The sequence below is a fragment of the Carettochelys insculpta genome, chromosome 22 (assembly GCF_033958435.1).
Source record: "Carettochelys insculpta isolate YL-2023 chromosome 22, ASM3395843v1, whole genome shotgun sequence".
NCBI lineage: Eukaryota > Metazoa > Chordata > Testudines > Carettochelyidae > Carettochelys > Carettochelys insculpta.
The window spans coordinates 16,131,293-16,146,442 of NC_134158.1; the positions used below are offsets into that span (position 1 = coordinate 16,131,293).

The 15,150-nt window shown below is 50.5% G+C and overlaps 1 long non-coding RNA gene across 1 annotated transcript; it reads right to left on the minus strand.

Moving 5' to 3' along the window:
- Window positions 1-2,412: 2,412 nt before the first annotated feature.
- Window positions 2,413-4,636, minus strand: LOC142025253 (uncharacterized). The gene is made up of 3 exons (XR_012648621.1): window positions 4,480-4,636; window positions 3,481-3,512; window positions 2,413-2,659 (listed from the first exon to the last, which is right to left on the minus strand). It is a non-coding gene; the product is annotated as an uncharacterized LOC142025253 (long non-coding RNA).
- Window positions 4,637-15,150: the final 10,514 nt, after the last annotated feature.

Below are 15,150 nucleotides of genomic sequence, written 5' to 3' on the forward strand. Positions count from 1 at the left end.
TGGAAGGCAGCCAGCCTGAGGAGGGGGAAAGCTACACCCCAGAGGGGCACCCCTCGGGGTCTTCTCCCCAGGACGGGTTGGAAGGACTGCCTCTGGCTGCTGTACTGTCGCTTCTGTGAGAAACTGGGCTTCTGTTGCCTAATAAACCTTCTGTTGTACCTGCTGAGTGAGAGTCACTCCTGCCAGCGGACGGGGTGCAGTGCAGGGGGACCCCTGAACCCCATCACACCTGGCAGCCCCTTCTCCAAGGGCATCAACAGGGTAGGCCTGTGAGGCCTTTTGAAGAGACAACACATCACCCTTGTGCTGCATCTTGCCCTCCAGGGAAAGGCCACAAGAAACCTCAGCTGGCCCCAGCATGCCGTGAGGGGCTAACAGGCTGAGCAGTGCCTCACGCCCACCATCAGGGTTTGCCCAGCACCAATGGGAGGTGGAAACAGGCCATAGGGAGTGAGGACAGGGACCCACGTGTCCGGAGCAGCCACCAAGAGCAAAGGAAAGTGAGTAATAAATAATAAGGGGCACCCTACCTTAAAGACTCAGCATGTGCCAGGAAACGCCATGTAGTGTGCCTAGGTCCAGGCCCTACACAGAGCACCTCTGGAGCTGAATGGAGGATCTGGAGTAGATGGAGAAATGGATCCTGGAGCTGTTTGTGAACTCTGACCAAGGGAAAGTGAAAGCACTAGTACCTGTTGCACATTAACCTGTCTTGCAGCAGAGGTGTAACCTGGCCAGGATTCAAGACGAGTGTTCAGTTACCTGAAGAGGCGCAGCCAGAGTGAGGTGTGTGTGCGCCAGTGGAGTTCCTGTTCACCTCCCGTCACTCGGATCAGCCCCCGTGATTTCTAAGGAGACAAGCAACAGGATTCTCCTGGGCACACGACATTGCATCTGTCAGAGTGCCTTTGCCCATGCAAGCTGATACTCCAAGATATCTGATAGTCTGTAAAGTACCACAGGACTTCTTGTTTGCATGGATACCAACTAACGCAGCTACCCCTCTGATACTTGTCAGGATTCAAACACTTGACCATCCAATGCCCAATTAAAGCCCATTTTAATCTAGGCCAGCTAGCGGAGGAGGACATGACAAGAGCCTTCTCACTGAGTTACTCAAGTATTCACTTGTCAGCAACAGGCTATTCATGATCAGGAATTGTGACTTTTTCCCGTAAATCTGGGAGAGGAATGCAGCTTATGGTGGTTAGAAGTAGGTGAACCCAAAGTAGGTTTGAAAGGCATCCTGACATACTAGCTGCTCTGACTGGGGTTTGTTATCTGAGAGACCAGGGTGTCCGTGTGCCTCTGTTTTTGCAATACCACATTTTTGTGAGTGCAGAGTTTCCCCTGATCACTAAAGAAGTTGAAAATTGTCCAACATTGCGGTGCAGCTGTGTCAAGGAGCTCGAAGTGCTGCATAAAAATGTTGCTCTGGATGGTTAAACACGCTAAAAGGTTAAAAGGCCTTGAACTAGCAACAAAAAACAAAGGGGCAAGAGAGAAAGAATGATTCCCAGATCCACCGATGCCCACAGCAGAATCCAGCAACACTGCGCAGGTGCAAAGGGCTTGTGTCCCTCATTTGAAAGTTGACTACACGGCCAAATTTCCCATACTTCGGCTCTCAGTTGGGCATTTAAGTGCAGGTGGTCTGTTTTCCAAAATACTCAGGTTCAAACCATCAATGTGCTCAAACACCAGTTTGTATCAGCTCCAGGGTGCTAGCACTTACAGAAATCTGACCCTCAGTCTAGAAGATATGCCAAAAGTCAGCTCAAACCCTTGCAACAGAGCAAGGTAATTGCTTCAAGCAGTGACTACTTCCCAGGGAGGCAAATACCGGCATGATGTTCTCTTGCATCCACATTCGCTGGATGAGGCTAACAAACAGCATCACAAAGACATAGCTTGTGACAAATACTTTTTGCTTGGCATTTCTATTTCATCACACCCCTACAAACCTGCATGACTGTAAACGGAAGTGGAAATTCAAAGGTGAATCTGGTGCAGTTCTTGTGATTTCCCAGCACCTCTCACATTATTTGCAGTTTTTCTTAAAGCCCAACTGCAGAGGGACTGGGATTATGTGAGAATTGTTTGGAGTTTGTTGAAATGAGTTAGCTTCTAGCCCTCCGGGTTGTGAAGAACAGGGGAAAAACCTGCCCCCAAACCATCAAGCACCAGCAATTAAATAAAAGGAAGCAAAATGTGTAACTTAAAAAAACAACCACCTTACCTAAGGCAATTTGGGGATTTTGGAGATGGGGCGCTACCTGATGATTCTCGTACTCTTTGGGCTGGCAATGGAATCTTGAAACAGAGCAAAGAGGACTTGGGAGCAGAGCGACGGATGTAGAGAGTCAGGAGGTAGGAATAACCACATGTGGGTATTTTCCTACTTTTATTCAGAAGAAACATTTTTACAGAAGGCAAATAGGCAGCATTTGTCTGAACAATATGCCAGAGTCCTACTGCACTTTAGGTGCTATGTGTTATCCTGCTGTGATCCCAGAGACGATCCCCCACTTCCACGCTGCATGTTCCCAACAGCTGCCTCTGAGTTTGCATTTCAGCAAGTGGCGCATTAATGGTATATGTCCCTCTGTGTAGCAATGGTTGCGTACGTTGGTGTCTCTTCTCTCTGGGGTCGTGGAGGCTTTAAGGAAAAACACAGTGATGTTACTGTCCTGCTCAGCCAGCCTGGAGCCGGACACATGAAGCTGGAGAATGCCGTTCTGACACCAACATGATACCCAGGGCATGTTCACCACCACAATGCTGCTGCTAGCGGTGTAAGTTTGTACTCGGCCCACTGACACCTACTTTGCTTGAAGACACACTGTGCAAATTTTTACCCCCTCCGAAGCCAATGGGAACTTCCTAGGATTTCATCCCTTGTCTGTTTTCCTTCCCCTTTTAGAAGGCCAGTGGTAGGGAGTTACCAGCAAGTGGTTCTGGGGCTTCACTAATAGGATCTGTCTCACTGGAGCCAAACCCCACGTGGGTAACATTCCAGAGGTTTGCACGCCCATCTGGGGGATTTGACCATCCAGTTCCCAGGAGTTTTAATGGAAACTTCGAAACCTGGAACGTCTCTGCCTTGGTTATTTGATCTCTGAGATTGATAGGGAAAGCCCCTCTATAGTTGGATATGTTTTCAGACTGTGGGGGATTCACCCTAGTGCTGTAGCGTGGAGTTTGGGTAGGATGTTTTTCCTGTCACATGGATGCAAGTCTTTGTGTCCGTGTGGGGCAAGGCCTGACTGGCCAGACTAACAGCAGGTGTAGGAGCGGCTACCAGCTCCTGGGAAGAGTTCTGGGACAGCAGTAATGAGAGCAGGGTAACAAACTCAGCCTGAGCCTGGGAATCCTGAATAAATCCATGTTCACCCCCTGGGTCCCTGCCAAGCTAGAACAGTCAAACCCATCACTTTTTGCTCTCACTTCACTTTGTTGTTTATAAATGCTGCGACTCACCCTGGTACTTCCCGGGAAACTCACTGCAGCATCTGGGGAGAGAAGGACAGTTACATGTTGTCATGGCGGGGTGTAAAGGCCCTCAAGGGAGAATTATGACCTGGCTCCTACTTCTCCTCTACCTTGGGCGGAGCTCCCCTGTGGGCACTGCTGAGTACAACGGAACCGCACTCTGAGCAGGGTCACTAGGTGAGACCAAAGCAGAAGGATTTCATACGTCTGAAGACGTTCAGTGGAAACCTTCTGTCTGGGTTTTGACAGAGCTCTTTTGTCCTAGACAGAGTCAGGTTTTGGCCAAACATTTCAAGATTTTGTTCAAAAAAGTAAATGCTCAAAAGATGAAATATTTGTGCCCAGTCCGGGAATATTCTGATTCAGAACACCAGCACTGGTGCCCCATGGGACCGGTAGTTCAGTTGGCTCATGCTCATATTCTCATCTACAATCTGGGCTGGCAGGCACCACATCATCTCCCATGATGCACTGTAATCAGGGACTCCCCTGGTGTACTACTTCCCGTCACCCAAAGGGGAGACTGTGGTGTATCATGGGAGATGCACAGAGCTAAAAGAAGAGACTAGAATCATGAGGCATGGGGACTGCAGCTCCCATGAGGCACTGCGGCACCCAGCTCGCAGCGAAGAGGGTGGGAAACATTCCAGTGGGAGCTTTCCTCTGGATGTGCCCTTTCCATGAAGGAAGGGAAGATATATCACCTTGCCTCAGCCCCCTAAACCTTGGCAGTGCACAGGTGGGGATCAGAGGCAATGGGTGGAACAAAGGAAACACAGGGACTCACAATACATGAGCTCTGGGACCCTGAGAACATTTTCTCCTCCTTCACTTTGATCACAGACAGTTTGTTATGACTCTTGGCCAGACAGTCTGATCTAGGATTTGGCCATCCCTCACAACTCACACATTTACTCCCAACCCCCCGCATTTCTCCCTGATGTGTAGGTGACCCCGGGAACCCCAATATTCTCCAAAAGCTCTTACATTGAATATGACCTTCAGGAGTGTGGTTGGTGTCATGCTGGACTTGTTCCCTGTGATGAGTAATAAGGAGAGGGAGTATCAGTAACACTGTGGGCTCTCTCTCCCTCACATTGGTGAGGATCTGTTCTCAGAGATCCAGCTATCAGAGGGGTAGCCATGCTAGTCTCTATCCACAAAAACAAGAAGGCCTGTGGCACCTTATAGACTCACAGATTTGCACACGCGTCTGACGAAGCGGGTCTTTGCCCACGAAAGCCAGTGCCCCGAAATATCTGTTAATCTATAAGGTGCCACAGGACTTCTTGTTTATTTTTTTGGAGTTACAGCTGTGAGGAGGTTCCTTCTTATGGCTGGTTCTCCTGCTAGGACCTTGCATTTTAATTCAGGTCAGTCTCGGTGGAAAGGCAGCAAGCCCTAGTTCTGGCTAATGCAGGGAGGTAGCCGCTTCACCATTTACGGAGGGAAGCGCTAATAAAGATGCGGCTTGAACATATTGTTCAACTTCAGCAGCCACCCAAAAACCCAGTTCCTCAGCACAGAGTTAAGATTGGAGGGAACTAAAAATCCAGAACGTTTTAGGACAGAGCTTGAAGAGAACATGGTCATTTTCACTAAGCTGAACCAAGTAGACATATTTCAACAGGATTTCCGCTCCCCCCCTTGTACAATATTCTTGCCAAAGTGAAATGTTGAACAAAGTTTGATTTTATGAATTTTTTTCATGAAAAATCTTATAAAAAGTTCATTTTGTTTTCTTTTGAATAGACATTTGGTTTGATTTTTTTGTCCATGCTCTCCGCTATTTCCTGTGAAGATTTTTGACCACAACCACATGGCTTTGCCATGGCATGGGGGTTAAAGAGTATGTTAGGGATGTTGCCTTTGGTAGGAGGGGTGGGACTGAGGCTGGTCTCCCCAAATGGTAGCTCACATCCTGCCCATGCAGCTGCAGCCAATGGAGCTAAGGTCAGGTGTGACCCACCCCAGCACCACTGTCCTTCCCAGAAAGAGCAGACCCTGTTCTAGAGATCTGTCTAGGTCAGCTGGTGCTGCTTTGTGACCAACCAGCCCCAACACCCCGAGTATAAAACAGAGTCACTTCCATTCCTTCACATACTCAGGGCTGATTTTCTGCTGCTGCTGAGTCTGATGGGAACACGTCACTGTGACAAACCCCTTCCTTAAAAGGTCTCCTCATAACCCCCAGACCCGACTCTGACCAAGAAGTTCATTCTGCTCTGCACAGGCGATGGGGCATAAGGGGTCACGTGACCTCTTCTGTTTTAATTGCTGACATTGGGTGCCCTCCCTCTTTGCCCTCCCACCCTTCCCTCCGTTCCATTGCAGGGATCACCTTTGCTACCCTGCCCTTTTCAAAAACTCCTCCAGGACAAACAGACAAACCCCTGCTCACAGGAGAGCTGAGCGCTGCTCGGACTCTGGAGCAACTGCCAGCCCTTATTGGAGGAAGACAGAAGGGACTCAGAAAGGAAACGATCTTCTCCTACCTGCAATCCCTTCGTAGAGACACAACTGGAGGTAGAGAGACAGAGTGATCAGAGATGTGGACACAATTCCTCGTTGGCAGAGAGACAGAAACTGAGAGATATGGCCCCAGTTCATCACCACATTGACAGAGACCCCTTTCCCCATAGCCCAGCCCAGCACTGCCCGTTACCCCTCCTGACTGCCCCTGAGAGTGGCATGGTTAAATCTGACAACTTTAGATTCAGTCCCATGGCATTTCATGTTCTCCATAAAGCCCCAGCTCAGAGAGTCAGGGGATCCAGGGAGAATCAACTTTCATTAAAAAAAGAAGAAGTTTATAACCCTTCTGTTTGGGGAATAATCTCCCCAAAATTGAGACGCAAAGGCCACTAAAGATCAAATCTCACAGGGAAACACAAAGACCCCACCCTGGTGACTTGTTGGGAATCCCATTAATTTTAAACTAACATCAAGAGGACTGAGGTGATGTAGGCTGTGAAAGCTTGGGGCTGGGGACCCTGCCTGAGGAAATCTGGCAGAGCAGAACTGTGTTTTCAGAATTGTTACACCTTGATTCGGGACAGCTCTCACGCACAGGCACAGACATAAGGCCTCTTCCTGACAAGGGGATGCCTGCCCGGCCTGCAGCCTTCATTATCAGGGAATTGCTATTCCATCCAGACACACACCCCTGACTAAGCTCTAGGCTGTGACCATCAGTGAGGGAGGGACTGTTTTCTTCATTACTGCTCTGTGCAGCCCTAGACACAGAGGCATCCTCATTCCTGATGGGGATTACAGGCCAATTGAGTAATATACCTAATCAACAATGTACAGCACCTAGCACAGCTCCAGGGCTCAACTGCAATACAAATTATGCACCATCAGGATAATCCTTCGCCTTGTCACTTTGACCTTTGCCCCTAACCAGACTCCCACAAATGTGGTCAATTTCAGTGACTTTGCTCATCTTTCTCCTCCCATCCCAGGCACGCTGGAGACTGGGGCTCCAAGGGTTTGCCGCGGTCACATCTGGTTGTACTTTTGCTCACACAGCTTGGCCTCATTCTCATACCCACCTTTCTTTCCCAGCACATAAAGCACCACAGCCAGAACCAGGAGGGCAGGGATTGTAATTCCCAGTGGGAGCGTTAGATCCAGCCCTAGGAAAGAACATCACTGTGAATGGCTTCTGCAAGCCGCCACCAGCAAGTGCTGCCTGGCTGAGTCCTGGGGTAAGTGACTCCAATGTCCTTATGACCATGCCTAGGGAGCCCCAGCCCCGGTATAGGCAACTCACAGCCACACTGATCCCCCGTACAGCAAGGTACCCCCAGGTCTTTGTGGAGGGGGTCACACCTTTCCCTTTGGCTGGAGGGAATGGGCTGCACCCACCTCTGTCTGGGCTGGTTGGTCAGTCTCTTCCCACTAGCCACAGCCCAGGCTTTCAGTGTCCCCCAGGAATGGGAGCCCAGGCATATTTGCATCCAGCTACTCCCCTCCCTCTGCTGCCTTTTGTAAACACTGGGCTCCTTATCTAGCTTATCGCTTCTCTCAATCTCCCTACACCACCCACATCTCACACTGCCCCAAGGTTCCCCTTGCTGGGGCAGCTTTTAACAGCTCTGTCAATTTACCAGCCCTGAGATCAGCTGGCTCTCATTACTTAATTGCAGACCCTCTCTGTTGCTTTCACCTGCCTGCTTAAACAGCGGTTTCCCTTCATTCTCTAGCCCAGGCTGCGTTCTGAGCTGCCTTTCTCCCTTCCTGACAGGGCCTGCTGGCCTGACCCTGTTACACCCTGCCAATATTTTCATTGCTAAATTGGGTGTTCCCTCATGCCCCTCCCTGTTCCTTCTTGTACCCTGTCCCCTGCACCTCCTTCCCCATAGAGGAGCCAGTAATCAATGACCCAGTTTGAGCCTTGGCCTGCTAAACTCAGGGTTGTGAGTTTGGCTCTTGAGGGGGCTGTTTAGGGATCTGGGGCAAATAGATTAAAAAAAAGGGGGGGGATGGTGATTCATGCTGCTAACAGGGCAAGAGCTGAACTCAATGGCCTCCTGAGGTCCTTTCCAGTTCTGTGTGATATAATCCCACCTTTATGTGCACAATGATGTTATTGGTGGTTCTTTGTGAGTAAAGGTTGTTGAAGTTTTTCCACAATTTTTTGTCAATTTTTGCTTTTTTTTTTAAAATATCCAAACAGTTTAACTGAAATCAAAATCTTCTCAAACAATTCCCATGCAGGGGCCTTCTTAGACTCTCTACAAACATACGTCTGAAATGCAAGGCACCACTTTCTTTTGGCTTTGAATTGGCAGTTTCATGTCCTTTTCATTTTCACACTCCAGAAATACAAGGAAAACATCCATTTACTCTGAAGCTAAATACAGTGAAACTCTCTGGCGAGGGCTACCCCATAGCTATAAATTAAAATAAGTGAGTGCAATCTGTGCAACACAAACTGTGTAATCTATTTTGAGTTCACTTATTTGGAACCTGGTGCCATCTACACAGCACCAAAGTCTGAAATAAGCAGTGATTTCAAAGTTTGCGGTCCCCATCGTATGATGAGGGGAAGTGGAACCGGAATGCTGTGCTTGACATAGCGCTGCTATGCATAGTGTTTAGCTACTGAGTTGCTTGTTCAGGATACTTTTGCTCCCTGGGAACTAAACACTGGTTCTGGCCTGAGATTCCTGAAAGGGGGGTTGCCCTCATGCTGTGTGCGACACCGCTGTGCCAGGCCTGGAGTGCAGCTAAGTAGCTAATTACACCGAGGCTACCTCTACATGAGCCCACATCTTCAAAATGGCCATGCAAATGGCCCTTTAGAAGATTACTAATGAGGCACTGACATACATATTCAGCGCCTCTTTAGCACGTCGTCGGCGTCGGCTCTCTGAAGTTGCTGCAGCTCACTTCCGCGCGGCTCGTCCAGACGGGACTCCTTTTTGGAAGGACCCCACCAACTTCGAAATCCCCTTAGCAGACAGGAATAAGGGGATTTTGAAGCTCCCGGGGTCCTTTCAGAAAGGAGCCCTGTCTGGACGAGCCGCGCGGAAGTGAGCTGTGGCAACTTCACAGATCCGTGGCCAGCGGCATGCTAAAGAGGCGCTGAATATGCATTTCAGTGCCTCATTAGTAAACTTCAAAATGGCCATTTGCATGGCCATTTCGAAGATTTGGGCTCATGTAGACACGGCCTAAGAGACGGAACCCGTGAGTCCAAGAGTGATGCTGTGTCTGGTGCCTCCTGCCAAAGCAGCTCTGTACACGGTGAGTGAAGAGGGAGGAGATAATTCACTGACTGCTGGGTAAGCAGAGGGACTCAGGGAACTGCTGAGGACACTTGCCCATCAGAAGGGGCTGGGATACCCCCTTTGAACAAGCCACGTTTCTGCTCTGCAAAGATGTTGCCCAGCTCAGCACTGCTGGGTAGAGCCTGGGAGAGGTGCATGGAGAGCTAACATCACATTGGATAAACCCATCCCATTGTGTCATTGTGTGTTTCCTTTACATCTGTCATCACAGCGACCACACTCAGATGGGCGGCTGCCCAGCCCAGAATCCACCCTTCCTTAAACAGAGATCCCAGAATGAAGAAATGCTTCAGGAGCATTTTACCTTTTCCAGAGGAAGAAGTTTCAACACCACTGCTGGACTTACCACCTGGGCAATAAATACACAAGCGCCATCATCATGGTGATCATGGTCAGACAGGGGTTGTCCAGCCCTGGACCCACTTTTGCTTAAATAGAGTCCCCAGTACAGAGAAACACGTCAGAAGCATTTACCTGCAGGTGAGAAACTCCCAGCACCGCTGCTGCTGGAGTCATCACCTAGGCAATAAATACACAAATACAGAGCCGGCCCTGGCCCCAGCCCCACTCCCAGCCCTTACACTGCCCAAGAGTGACTAATCCCGGGCAATAACTGGCTGAGGGCTGTGCTGCTGAAAGGGACCAGGGCTCCGAGTGGATCTCAAACTGAATGTGAGTCAGCAGTGTAAAGCAGATGTATGTAAGATACAGGAACTCATTAGCCTGCTCCGCTCAGCACTGATAGAATCATAGAATACTAGGACTGGAAGGGACCTCGCGAGGTCATTGAGTCCAGCCCCCTGCCCTCATGGCAGGACCAAGTACTGTCTAGATGTTCCCTGATGGACATTTATCTAACCTGTTCTTAAATATCTCCAGAGATGGAGATTCCACAACCTCCCTGGGCAATTTATTCCAGTGTTTGACCACCCTGACAGTTAGGAACTTTTTCCTAATGTCCAACCTAAACCTCCCTTGCTGCAGTTTAAGCCCATTGCTCAGAGGCCAAGAAGAACAAGTTTTCTCCCTCCTCCTTATGACACTCTTTTAGATTCCTGAAGGAGGAGGGAAAAAACTTGTTCTTCTTGGCCTTTGAGCAACGGGCTTAATCTGCAGCAAGGGAGCATTAGGTTAGACAGTGGGTAGTTTTCTAACTATAGGACTCATGAAGCTCTGGAAAAGGCTTCCAAGGGAGGCTGTGGAAGCCCTGTTATCGGTGACTTTTCAAAATCGCTGGGACAGATTCCCATCAAGGATGGTCCTGGTTTGCTTGGTCCTGCCTCCACGCAGGAGTATGGAATTGAGGACATCATGAAGACCCTTTGAGCCTGGCGTTTCTATGATGTCCCCATTCCCAACCTGTCTTAGGCCATCTGAACCGACGGGGGTGAAAATGGGGAGGGAAGGGTCCCTGTGACAATTTTCAACACAGCTATTTATTAGGATTTTTTTTTTTACAGATCTTGATGAATTTTAACATTTGTATTTTCAGTGGTTTATTCTTTAATTGTTCTTGTGGTGGCATTCACCCCTTCCCCTGTTTTATGTCATGCTGAGTTGCCGGGCAGAGCTGAGCTGACACACACATACCCTCATGCACTCTGACCTTACCGGTGATGCTGAGGCTCTGGCCAGGGCTGAGCTGGGATCTGGTCACTTGCTTGTTCCTTTCTTTGTTCTCGTACCCACAGGAGTAATTCCCAGAGTTGATTTCAGACACCACGAAGTCATAGTCATAGGTGGTCTTCCCCTTCAACCTCTTTTGGGAGAAAACCTCCTTCCCATCCTTGCAGAAGACAATGCGGGTGGCCAAGAACTGGGAGAACATGGAGCACTGGAGCTGCACAGATTCCCCCGGCCGGGCGGACGTCTGGCTCAGGTACAGTGTGGGGGCAGGGAGAGCACCTGGGAAAGAGAACGGGTCAGAGCTCTACATGGGGCATTGGTGGTGCCCAGCGCTGTTGATGGAGCGGGAGGTAAGTGGTGGGTGGGTTTGTGCCACATCTCAGATGGAGGCTCTGATCCCAGCCCAACTGGGCAAATGAGGAGACAGACTTTCTCTGGTGAGCGGAAGCTTTGGCCCATGGAATGATTCAGGTTATGATAGGAGCCTGGAGGCTCAGACTGGCTGGGCTCCTCTTGCCTGGTGCACTGTCCTAGAGCAGGGGCCCCTGGTGCAGGCACCTGGCTGAGCCAGCTGGAACAGTTCAGATGGGAAAGATGTGACCCCTTAGCATGGCTGACCCATGGTGATTGAAGGCTGCCTAAAGAAAGACCAACACCTGAGCCTGCCACTGCAGCGCATGCAGTGAAGGCCTGTTGCAGCCCCAGAAGCTCACCAGCTGACAGCCAAAGACTGTGTCCGGTTCCCTACACCTTCTGCATCAGCTCTCACAACCCCACTGCCCCGTCCCCCCTACTCCACCTGCTGGAACAGGGGAAACAGGGGAAATTCCAGGACCGTTCTGAGGGAATGCCCAGGAGCACTGGCATGGAGCAAATCTCCTTTTCCCAAGAATCCCCAGGGCTATGGGACTCAGCTCTGAACTTGCAGGGAAATTGCTGCTGCCACTAGGTAGGACAATATCTACCTGTCACCTTCTCTTGGCCGACAGCTTCCCCTGCCCCGGCTGCACATGCAGCCAACAAAGAACCATGCCCATGGCCCAAAGCCACATCCCGGCTACATCTGTCCTTGTAGGGCTGGAGGCCGGGTTGCTGGGCTCTGCTCCCTGGCCCAGGTTATACAAAAGCTCAGCCTGACTTATAAGAACAGTCCCGTCCAGCTGTACCCTCTCCAAGAACTTCTGCACCCCCAGGGCTGACTATTAACAGTGCTGCTGATATTGAAGAACGGGGTGCAGGCTGAGCCCCTGTGGCAACAAGGGGCTCTGAGCTGGGGCTGTGAGAAGCTTAATCCCTGTGGGTCAGTGATGTGGCATTCTCTGCTTCTCAGGGCTGGTGCCCTGGGGCTGAGATGGGCTGTGGACATGGTGCTCCCACCCTATTGTCACACTGGCCCAGGTCAGAGCATGCTGAGAGGTAGCAGGACAAAGAGGGGTCAACTGGGAGACCTGCTCAACCTGCTCAGACCCCACCAAGCCCCATTTGCCTGCCCGTACCATTGCTTCTGGCTCGACACTTAGAAGAGAGCAATGCAAGGTGTCATGACCGGATGCCCTAGAGAGGGCAATGAGTAGATCGGGGCAGATAGACAGACAAGACAGACTCACCTGGAGCCGAGCACATCTGCTGGCTGCTGGAGCTCAGCTCTGGGAACAGAAAGGTGCCGTGTGGTTAGTGCGGGAGATAAAATTTCTCCTTTTTCTGATGTCCTCCCAAGGGACACAAACTGCTTTTAATAGGTTGGATGAAACAACCCCGATTCCTGTTTTGGTGAATAAGCAAACGAAGCCGGACATTAGACCTGAGCAGGGCAGAGTTTTCATGCACGTGGACTTTGGCAGAGCTGGAGTTGCCTTCAGCTCTCCGCAGGGCCATATTCTCAGCTGCTTTAAACTGGCATCTACTACAATGCAGCTGTACTGATTTACCCCAGGTGGGGACCTGGCCCAGTAACTCTCCCACTCAGTGTTTACACTCACCCTCATTTCTCTCCCATTGAAGAAGATTTTCTGACAGTTTGGACCCAGGGCTCCACTCGGCTCTGTTTCCTTCCAGCCTGCTATGACTTGGCCCAGAATTCCTGCATACTCACCAGAAAGCAAGAGGCACAGAGACAGGAGCATCAAGGCAATGGTGGGGATCAATCCGGATGGAAACAGCCCAGTGACGTCTGCTGCCAACAATGTCAGGGGACACTCCACAGCCGCTCCTTCCTCTGTCCTGCCCCTCTGCCCTACCTGAGCTGAGCTGAAGGGAACCTGCAGCCTGTTTCTCTGATCTGATTTGCTCACACCTGGTCTTAATGGTCGGATGCTCCAGCCAGCCCCTCTCCCTTCTCCTGGGGACACTGGGGTCTGCAGGGTTCAGACAGCAGAGGAACAGCAGACTCTCTCTGATGTACTCTGTCTCTTGCTTGGGTCTGATAGTCGTCATCACTCCCTGTTTCCTCCCCCACGCCGCCCCCTTCCCTGCCCCGACTGCATCATCTCTATTTAGGGCTGCGAGACTGAGAACCAAAGGGGGCTGGTTTGCTTGTTTGAGTCTAACCATACCACTGAAGAACCCCTCCACCCCCCACAACACCCGTCCCATCTCACTGCTGAGACTGGTGAGACTCTGGGGAGCATGGGGGGACCCTGAGGCAGTGGACTCAGGTCAGGAGGACACTACCAGTCAAGATATGGGGGATGGTTCATAACAGGGCAGCTTTCTGATAGTGCCTGCCCCTTCTAGCCTTTGTCGTGGGGCCAGGGAACTTGCCTGCGAAGTGGGAGAACCACATGCGTCACCCCACTTTGGGGAGGGTCTTGAACTCAGCATGAGCATCCTAATCCCCAGGACACAGGCCAGTCTGGGGCAGGCTGCTCTCCTGCATAGGCTGTTCCACTTTGCAAAGCTAGTTAGCAATTGACCACAGAGCAAGCAGGAAGGGTTCTAAAAGTTAGGGCCTGAGCAGCTCTAGGTTCAAATCCCTACTTACTCTGAATGGAGTAGATTTAATTGGGGTCTCCTACCTCCTGTGGCAGTGGTGTGCCTCCATCCCCAGGTTGGAAACTCACTGCCCTGCTTGGGAGCCCAAGGAATAGCAAATTGTTAGCTGGTGTTTGGGGATCAGACGCACACCACTGAGGCAGCCTGAAGGCTTTGAAAACTTTTGCCAAACTAATAAAACGGGTGAGAGTAAATTTGTGACTAGTTTTGGGTCACCCAGAACTGCAGTTTTTGGCAAGTGGACTATTGGGCCAGAAATTTTCAGCTAGCTCTGCTTGTGACAACAGACGCTGCTTTGTCGAGGGATTACGTGTGAGTGCCGGGACGGTGCACAAAGGGGTTAGTTTGAAGGCCTGTGATGCCGGGGGTTGCATTTTGATTTCTTTTCGTAGCTGCATCCGTGAGCACTGGGACACTTTCCAAGCAAGATTGTTTTTAGGGTTCATGGTAAGCACTGAGGTGAGACATAAGCCTAGGCTACATACATTCTGGTGTGTTATCATAGCGTCTGCTTATGAGTGCTGAGGCCACTCCTGCTGCTTTATTTTCATAGTGTTGTGTGTGAGTGTGGGGGTTGTGATCACACTGGATTGTTGTTGTAGAGCTACACGTGAATGCTGGGTGTTGTGTTCACAACAACAGTGAAGCGGAATGAGAATCCACCATTGCTTCCGTGTGCAAACTGCTGCCTTGCTCAGAGTGAAAGCTGGTGAAGTGAGGCTATTCTGTGGAGAGGTGATGTCACTGTGGTGGGGAGACCTTCCTGTAATTCTGTTCTGTTTCCCCAACTCTGCCCTAGAGCAGAAACTAATTGTCTCCCTCAGATTCATCCCTGGGGGTGAGGGGTTTGGTATTCTATAAATCCAACTGCTGGGTTTGGGCCTTGGCCCCCAAGGAGCCTCCCTGTTTCTCTTAGGCAAGAGACAGTGAGAAGCTGAAGCCGCCTTTAGTGTGGGGGAAGAGGGGAGCAACCTTACGGTGTACCCCTCATGTCAGGACCCCCACTGTGAAGCAGCAGGGACAGTCACAGCAGAGGACACATCCTGAATGTGCTGCGGGACAAATGGAGGACATGACTCATCACAGTGTCTGTGTCCTGTGCAGACCCCTGGGCCCTTGAACTTGAGATGTCGGGGGTGGAGGCCCAGACCCTCAAGGATGCAGGAAGCAGGAGTAGAGGCAGTGAGGTGACCACACTCGATTCCAAAATAATTTTTCTATTGTTTTTTCACCTCAGGTGCTT